Genomic DNA, 9,105 nt, shown 5'->3' with positions numbered 1-9,105 from the left:
ATTTCAACATTTTTAGAGCATGTCGTGGAAATATTGAATCAAATATTTCTCATATACTGGAACTTGTAAATTCAGAAAGACTTTGAATTTGAAAAGACAACTGAATTTTGTTGTTACAGACCTCAGGCTTTATAGGCTTCCACCTTCAAATAACACTCATGGTCATTGCCCTCTATGTAGATGATTAACACCCCTTGGCCTCTCACCACCATTATCTTTCTGTCTCAATTCTTGCTTGTTAAAGCCCACATCTGCTCAGTTTAGATTATATTGGTGGCAGCGCCATAGTATTAATACAAAAATAATACATTTATTGCATATATACTTTCCTGATATAAGTGCTTTTCTAATAATATTTGATTAGTACAAACATATGTTCTTATTAAAGATACATGGCTTTTGGTGCCTATATCAATTAACTAAGGTACACATTTTCTGCTTACTTTCTGTTTTTACGTGTCTAGTGATTAACAACAAAGTGATGTCCTTGTAACTATTTGTGCGTGATGTTGAATGGGGGTACCATCACTTTTCTTATATCCTCTCTGTTTCCAAACTGCACCAAAAACATGACACACCATGTGGGTAAGCTGAATCAGTATAGATATTAACTGTGTTTCCTTTCCCTAGCACACATGCTGCTGTCAATGCCTTAAGTTCTGCCAATTGGGCTGAACATGGTTGAGGACAATACTCAAATTTTTCCCTTTTTAAAATATTTATCCTGTTTTCTTACCACTGCATACCCTGCATGATTACCTGTATAGTCTTTATAACAGGAACCGTCTACAAAGTCATTCTCCAAATCACTTCCCTCTCTGTCTAGCAATGGTATAGATTCAAGATCTGGATGAAATTTGGTAAACATTTGAGATTCTGCTACACAATCATGTGCTTTCCCTTCAAATTCTAATGGAACTCTTTCAGCTGGATTAACATTCGTACATCTTTTAATGGAGACATCTGGATAAATTAGTAGGGTCATGTAATCCAAAGTTCTTGCATTAGTTAATACAAATTTTCCCTGTTCTATCAGCTCCACTTTCTTATGATGTGTGTTTATTGTCACAGGATATCCCATAGTTATGGTTGACGATTTATCATAAGCATAATGCAATACTGCCAACCCTTGGTAACACGGTGGATAACCTTGAGCTACTGGATCTAATTTAGTACTGTAGTACGGAATTCGCTGTTTCCTTCTAGCACTACATGTTTCCTGCATAAGTACTGCTGCTGCATATGTATCTATCACACCTATTTGCTACATATAGCAAAAATAGTTTTGTGTAATCTGGGGCTGCTGGTGCTGTTTGCATTTCCTTTTTTAGGGTCTCAAATGCCATCAGAGCATCAGTGTTCCAGTCTAGTTTTGCTCTAAGATTAAGTTGTCCTGTTTCTTTCATTATCTCTCGCAAAGGAGCTGTTTTAACTACATATTCCTCTATCCAATCTAAGCTAAATCCAGTCATTCCTAAAAAGGTCATTATTTGAGCTACTGTTTGTGGCAATGGTGCTTTGCTGATTCCTTCCAGCTGTCCTGGTGCTATTGCCTTGGTTCCATGAGCTATGGTTCTTCCTAGGTACTCAACCTGGGGCTGGCAGTACTGAAGCTTTGTTTTCTGCCAATCGCTGTAGTACTTTCATGGAGTCAGCATGGCTGTCACGGTTGTTGTATGAACGAGACCAAGGCACGGCGTGTGTATCGTTCCACATATTTATTTATCTGTGAAACTATGCAAGACATACAATAAACTATAAACAAAAAAATAGCAAACTGTGACGAAGAGGTGCAACATACACTAACTCAAAATAATCTCCCACAAAACCAAGTGGGAAAAACAACTACTTAAATATGATCCCCAATTAGAGACAACGATGACCAGCTGCCTCTAATTGGGAATCCTACAAAAAAAAACATAGAAAAAAGGAACTAGAACATAACATAGAAAAATAAACTAGATAAACCCCCTAGTCACATCCTGACCATCTCTACCATAGAAAATAAGACCACTCTATGGTCAGGACGTGACAGTACCCCACCCCCAAAGGTGCGGACTCCGGCCGCAAAACCTGAAACCAAAAGGGAGGGTTAGGGGGGGGGTGTGTAGTGTTGGTGGCGGCTCTGGTGCAGGACGAAGAACCTTCTCATCCTGCGGATCCGCCAGCATAGGAGGCGGCTCTGGTGCAGGACGAAGAACCCTCTCATCCTGCGAACCCGCCAGCATCGGTGGAGGCTCTGGGCTGCCGATTGTCGCTGGAGGCTCTGGGCTGCTGACCGTCGCTGGAGGCTCTGGGCTGCCGACCGTCGCTGGAGGCTCTGGGCTGCAGACCGTCGCTAGAGGCTCTGGGCAGCAGACTGTCGCTGGAGACTCTGGACCGCAGACCGTCACTGGAGACTCTGGACCGCAGACCGTCGCTGGAGACTTTGGACCGCAGACCGTCGCTGGAGACTCCGGACTATGGGTTGTCACAGGAGGCTCCGGGCTGTGGATCGTCTCAGGAGACTCCGGACTGGGAACTGTCACTGGAAGCTCCGGACTGGGAACTGTCGCCGGAAGCTCTGGACTGGGAACTGTCGCCGGAAGCTCTGGACTGGGAACTGTCGCCGGAAGCTCTGGACTGGGAACTGTCGACGGAAGCTCTGGACTGGGAACTGTCGCCAAAAACTCTGGACTGGGAACTGTCGTCGGAAGCTCTGGACTGGGAACTGTCGCTGGAAGCTCTGGACTGGGAACTGTCGCTGGAAGCTCTGGAACGGGAAGGCGCACTGGAGGCCTGATGTGTGGGGCTGGCAAAGGTGGCGCCAGACTGGTAACACGCACCTCAGGGCGAGTGCGGAGAGCAGGCACAGGACGCACCGGACTGGGCAGGCGCGCTGGAGGCCTAGTGCGTGGAGCCGGGACATGTGGCACCAGACTGGTGACACGCACTTCAGGGCAAGTGCAAAGAGCAGGTACAGGACGTACCTGACTGGGAACACGCACTTCAGGGAGAGCGCGGGGAGCAGGCACAGGACGTACCTGACTGAGGACACACACTTCAGGGAGAGTGTGAGGAGGAGGCACAGGATTTACTGGACCGTGGAAGCACACTGGAGGTCTGGAGTGTAGAGCTGGCACAAACCGTCCTGGCTGAATGCATATAATTGGTACCATTGGATAGAAAATACTTTGAAGTTTGTAGAAATGTTAACATAATGTATGAGACTATAACACAATAGATATGGTAGGATAAAATCCAATGAAAAATCAACAGGAATTTGTTTTTTGAGAGAGCCTATGCTCTTCCATTAGAACATATCGGGAAAAATGAAATCTAGCTCCCAGTATGCAATTCCTATGGCTTCTACTGGATGTCAGTAGTCTTTGTTCAAGGTTTCAGGCTTGTTTCTTCCCAAACAAGGAAGAATTATGAGTTTTAGTACTGGGATACAGACTTGGAAATCAGTCTGTGCGCGCTTGACGAAGAGGACGCGCACCTGCTAATATTGTTTTCCGATTGTACATACTTCTTTCCGTTTGAAATATTATAGTTTAATTACATTTTAGGCTACCTGAGGATTAAATAGAAATGTATTTTGACTTGTTTTAACAGAGTTTAGCGGTAGCTTTTTGGATTCCTTTCTCTGCATGTTGAACGAGTGGATTACTCAAATAGATGGCGCCAACTAAACTGACTTTTTGGGATATAAAGAAGGATTTTATCTAACAAAACGACACTACATGTTGTAGCTGGGACCCTTTGCATGACAAATCAGAGGAAGCTTTTCAAAAAGTAAGTTAATATTTAATCGCTATTTGTGTATTTATGAAACATGTGCTGGTGGATTTTTTTTATGTGGGGCACCGTCCTCAAACAATCACATGACATGCTTTCGTTGGAAAGCCTATTGTAAATTAGATAGTGCAGTTAGATTAACAAGAATGTACGCTATTAACCGATATAAGACACTTGTATGTTCCTAAATCTTTTTCTATCCAAAATTTTTATGATTATTTATTTGAATTGCACGCCCTCCAGTTTCACTGGAAGTTGCCCCGCTAGCGGGATGCCTAGCCTTTTAAACACTGTTTCCCATGCTTGTTCAATGAACCATGAACAATTAATGAATATGCACCTGTGGAACGGTTAAGACACTAGGCAATTAAGGTCACAGTTATGAAATCTTAGGACACTAAAGAGGCCTTTCTACTGACTCTAAAAAACACCAAAAGAAAGATGCCCAGGGTCCCTGCTCGTCTGCGTGAACGTGCCTTAGGCATGCTGCAAGGAGGCATGAGGACTGCAGATGTGGCCAGGGAAATAAATTGCAATGTCCGTACTGTGAGATGTCTAAGACAGCGCTACAGGGAGACAGGACGGACAGCTGATCGTCCTCGCAGTGACAGACCACGTGTAACAACACCTGCACAGGATCGGTACATCCGAACATCACACCTGCGGGACAGGTATGGGATGGCAACAACAACTGCCCGAGTTACACTAGGAACGCACAATCCCTCCATCAGTGCTCAGACTGTCCGCAATAAGCTGAGAGAGGCTGGACTGAGGGCTTGTAGACCAGTTGTAAGGCAGGTCCTCAACAACATCACCGGCAACAATGTCGCCAATGGGCACAAACCCAATGTCGCTGGACCTGAAAGGCCTGGCAAAAAGTGCTTTTCTCTGACGAGTCGCGGTTTTGTCTCACCAGGGGTGATGGTCGGATTCGCATTTATCGTTGAAGGAATGAGCGTTACACGAGGTCTGTACTCTGGAGCAGGATCGATTTGGAGGTGGAGGGTCCATCATGGTTTGGGGCGGTGTGTCACAGCATCATCGGACTGAGCTTGTTGTCATTGCAGGCAATCTCAACGCTGTGCATTACAGGGGAAGACATCCTCCTCCCTCATGTGGAACCCTTCCTGCAGGCTCATCCTGACATGACCCTCCAGCATGACAATGCCACCAACCATACTGTTCGTTCTGTGCACGATTTCCTGCAAGACAGGAATGTCAGTGTTCTACCATGGCCAGCGAAGAGTCCGGATCTCAATCCCATTGAGCACGTCTGGGACCTGTTGGATCGGAGGGTGAGGACTAGGGCCATTCCCCCCCAGAAATGTCCGGGAACTTGCAGGTGCCTTGGTGGAAGAGTGGGGTAACATCTCACAGCAAGAACAGGCAAATCTGGTGCAGTCCATGAGGAGGAGATGCACTGCAGTATTTAATGCAGCTGGTGACCACACCAGGTACTGACTGTTACTTTTGATGTTGTTTCCCCCTTTGTTCAGGGACACATTATTCCATTTATGTTAGTCACATATCTGTGAAACTTGTTCAGTTTATGTCTCAGTTGTTGAATCTTGTTTTGTTCATACAAATATTTACACATGTTAAGTTTGCTGAAAATAAACGCAGTTGACAATGAGAGGACATTTCTTTTTCTGCTGAGTTTATATACATGCCTTTTTTGGTGTTGCCTGTTTTGCATGTTATTTTGGCATTAATACTAGTCACATATCAGTTTGTAAACAATGTTAAAAAATATTAATATTTGAGTTAATAAAGCCGCATACAAACATGGTCTCTATTTTGCTTTTTAAGTAAGGCAGCTCCAAGAAGCAGGTGTTTCAGCCTAGGTCAGTGCTTTCTGTCGTAGTGGGGCAGCCAGCGGAAAATGCGGAGTGTAAGGTTTGGTAATGTTCTGTAGTTGCGCCGTGATTGGCTCAGTGTTCTGTCATTCATTGGGACACTACGTCACCGCAAAATCTACGTGTAGAGCTCGATAATTCAAGCACCGTCGGTGCTGCCATAGAGTTATATTAGAAGTACACATCTAAAAAGGCTCAATGTCATTGACCACAGATAACAGGATATCAAATCACGTTATATCTACAATATCTACTTTGATTGGACTGATCATGTCAACATCATACTTTCTAAATGTTTGCTAGTAAGCTGGCAGCCATCATCATGAAGTCAACAATCTACTGGCAAATCTTTTTCAATCCTTGTCATATGAAGAGAAATTATGAAGTGAAATTATAAATATAACGTATCGGTGCTCATCGGCCATTGGACATGAGCCAATTGTAATCGGGGGATGATTATGCCATGGGATCTTTAGTGACCACAGAGAGTCAGGACACCCGTTTTACATCCCTTCTGAAAGACAGCACCCTACACAGGGCAATGTCCCCAATCACTGCCCTGGGGAATTGGGATATTTTTTTAGACCAAAGGAAAGGGTGCCTCCTACTATCCCTCCAACACCACTTCCAGCAGCATCTGGTCTCCCATCCAGGGACCAACCAGGACCAACCCTGCTTAGCTTCAGAATCAAGCCAACAGTGGGATGCAGGGTGGTATGCTGCTGGCTATTAGCCCATGAAGGACCGCCGCACCACCTTCCTGATCAAGTGAGCACAGCACAACAAGGTGAGTCCAAATAGGTCTTGTATGCTGCTGCATAAATTATGTAATATGCCAGGGAGATATGTATACTGTAGCTAAGAAAGTAATACAACGTGTATGTTATGTAGTAAGCTGCTAGTAGCCCATGTGCCTCACCCTAATAATTTGGTCCCTTTCCCACCCTTAATTTAGCCTACTGTTCTGACTTGGTGGTGCACATGTAGCCTACAGCCTGTTGTATAGAAATGTAATCATTGAATATTTTAAGAGCTTTCATTGTCTGCTTATATGCCCCTTTATTTATCCTACGGTTCTGACTTGGTGTACAGGAAGAATACTGTAAGAACGGGCCATGTTCTGAATTCTGTCGCTGTTCATTTCAAAAGTGCTGAACAAATAGTCATATTTACTAGTTTTGTGTTGTGTTGTTGCTTTGCTGGCATACATTAAAAAAAAACTACATTGTTTGCCCCACCAAGTGCATTTGGAAAGTATTCAGACCCCTTCCCTTTTTCCACATTCGTTACGTTACAGCCTTATTCTAAAATGTACTAAATAATCTTCATCAATCTACACACAATACCCCATAATGACAAAGGGAAAACAAGTTTTTAGACATTTTAGCTAATATGTTAAAAATAAAAAACAGAAATACCTTATTTACACAAGTGTTCAGACCCTTTGCTATGAGTCTCGAAATTGAGCTCCAGTGCATCCTGTTTCTATGGCTCATCCTTGAGATGTTTTTACAACTGGATTGGAGTCCATCTGTGGTAAATTAAATTGATTGGACATGATTTGGAAAAGCCCACACCTGTCTATATAAGGTCCCACAGTTGACAGTGCATGTCAGAGCAAACACCAAGCCATGAGGTTGAAGGAATTGTCTGTAGAGCTCCAAGACAGGATTATGTCGAGACACAGATCTGGGGAAGGGTACCAAAAAATGGTCCCCAAGAACACAGTGGCTGCCATCATTCTTCAATGAAAGAAGTTTGGAACCACAAAAACTCTTCCTAGAGTTGGCTACCCTGCCAAACTGAGCAATCGGTGGAGAAAGGCCTTGGTCAGGGAGGTGACCAAGAACCCGATGGTCACTCTGACAGAGCTCCAGAGTTCCTCTGTGGAGATGGGAGAACCTTCCAGAAGGACAATGATCTCTGCAGTGCTCCACCAATCAGGCCTTTAAGTGGACAGACGGAAGCCACTCCTCAGAAAAGGCAAATGACAGCCCACTTGAAGTTTGCAAATAGGCACCTAAAGGACTCTCAGACCATGAGAAACAAGACTATCTGGTCTGATGAAAACAAGATTGAACTCTTTAGCCTGAATGCCAAGCGTCACATCTGTAGGAAACTTGGCACCCTCCCTGCGATGAAGCATGATGGCAGCATGGTGGAAGCATCATGATGTGGGGATGTTATTCAGCGGCAGGGACTGGGAGACTAGTCAGGATCGAGGGAAAGATGAATGGAGCAAAGTACAGAGAGATCCTTGATGAAAACCTGCTCCAGAGCACTCAGGACCTCAGACTGGGGCGAAGGTTAACCTTCCAACAGGACAACAACCCTAAGCACACAGCCAAGACAAGGCAGGAGTGGCTTTGGGACAAGTCTGTAAATGTCCTTGAATGGCCCAGCCAGAGCCTGGACTTGAACCCGATCTAACATCTCTGGAGAGACCTGAAAGTAGCTGTGCAACAACGCTCCATATCTAACCTGACAGAGCTTGAGTGGATCTGCAGAGATGAATGGGGCAAACTCCCCAAATACAGGTGTGCCAAGCTTGTAGCGTCATACCCAAGAAGACCCGAGACTGTAATCACTGCCAAAGGTGCTTCAATAAATTACTGAGTAAAGAGTCTGAATACTTATGTAAATGTGATATTTAAGTTTTTTATTTTTAATACATTTGAAAAAAAATTAAAACCTGTCATTATGGTGTATTGTGTGTAGATTGATGAGGGGGAAAAAACAATTAAATCAATTTTAGAATAGGCTGTAACATAACAAAATGTGGTAAAAGTCAAGGGGTCTGAATATTTTCCGAATGCTCTGTACATGCTAAAATCTCCACTGTAGTCTATATACTGTAGAAATAATGAAGCTCAAGTTGAAAATCATTAAACAAAATAATGAAGGTGTCTATCAACCTAATCAAGCGTAGATTACATCTCACATTCCAGTGTTTGAACTTGTAAGGAATGCATGGGATTTATCTTAATGTGACTCTGTGCAGCAAATGGCAATGTCTGCTTTAGCTATATAATGCCAAGAGCCGCTGGTACAGTTGTCGGGAGCCGTTCTAATAGAGTTCCACCTCTGACACCGCTAGAAGGGTATCTGATTAAATGGACCCCTTAGGCAATTCAAAGTGTATTCTTCAGCTGTAGGTACAGTTAGTTAAAACCTTATCACATAAAAAGCAACAATATGCTACATAACAGACAGCAACACAGGCAAGCATTACATAGGCTATCAAGGCAAAAAAAAGTTCCATACTCTACACAACAAACTTAACTAGGTGGAATTTTCAGAATGTGTAGGGTACCCCGATATCCCTTGGAATAATTACATTATTCAGGTGAAAACATGGATAAAAAGGTATTTATTCAAGAAGTATTTTGTTCAGATACGCCTCCTTCGCATGTAGGCCATACTATTGGTTTATCTTCGGTACAACGATCACGTGGTACCCGAAAAGAGG

The sequence above is a fragment of the Salmo trutta genome, chromosome 2 (assembly GCF_901001165.1).
Source record: "Salmo trutta chromosome 2, fSalTru1.1, whole genome shotgun sequence".
NCBI lineage: Eukaryota > Metazoa > Chordata > Actinopteri > Salmoniformes > Salmonidae > Salmo > Salmo trutta.
Note: the sequence above shows the minus strand (reverse complement) of the source record.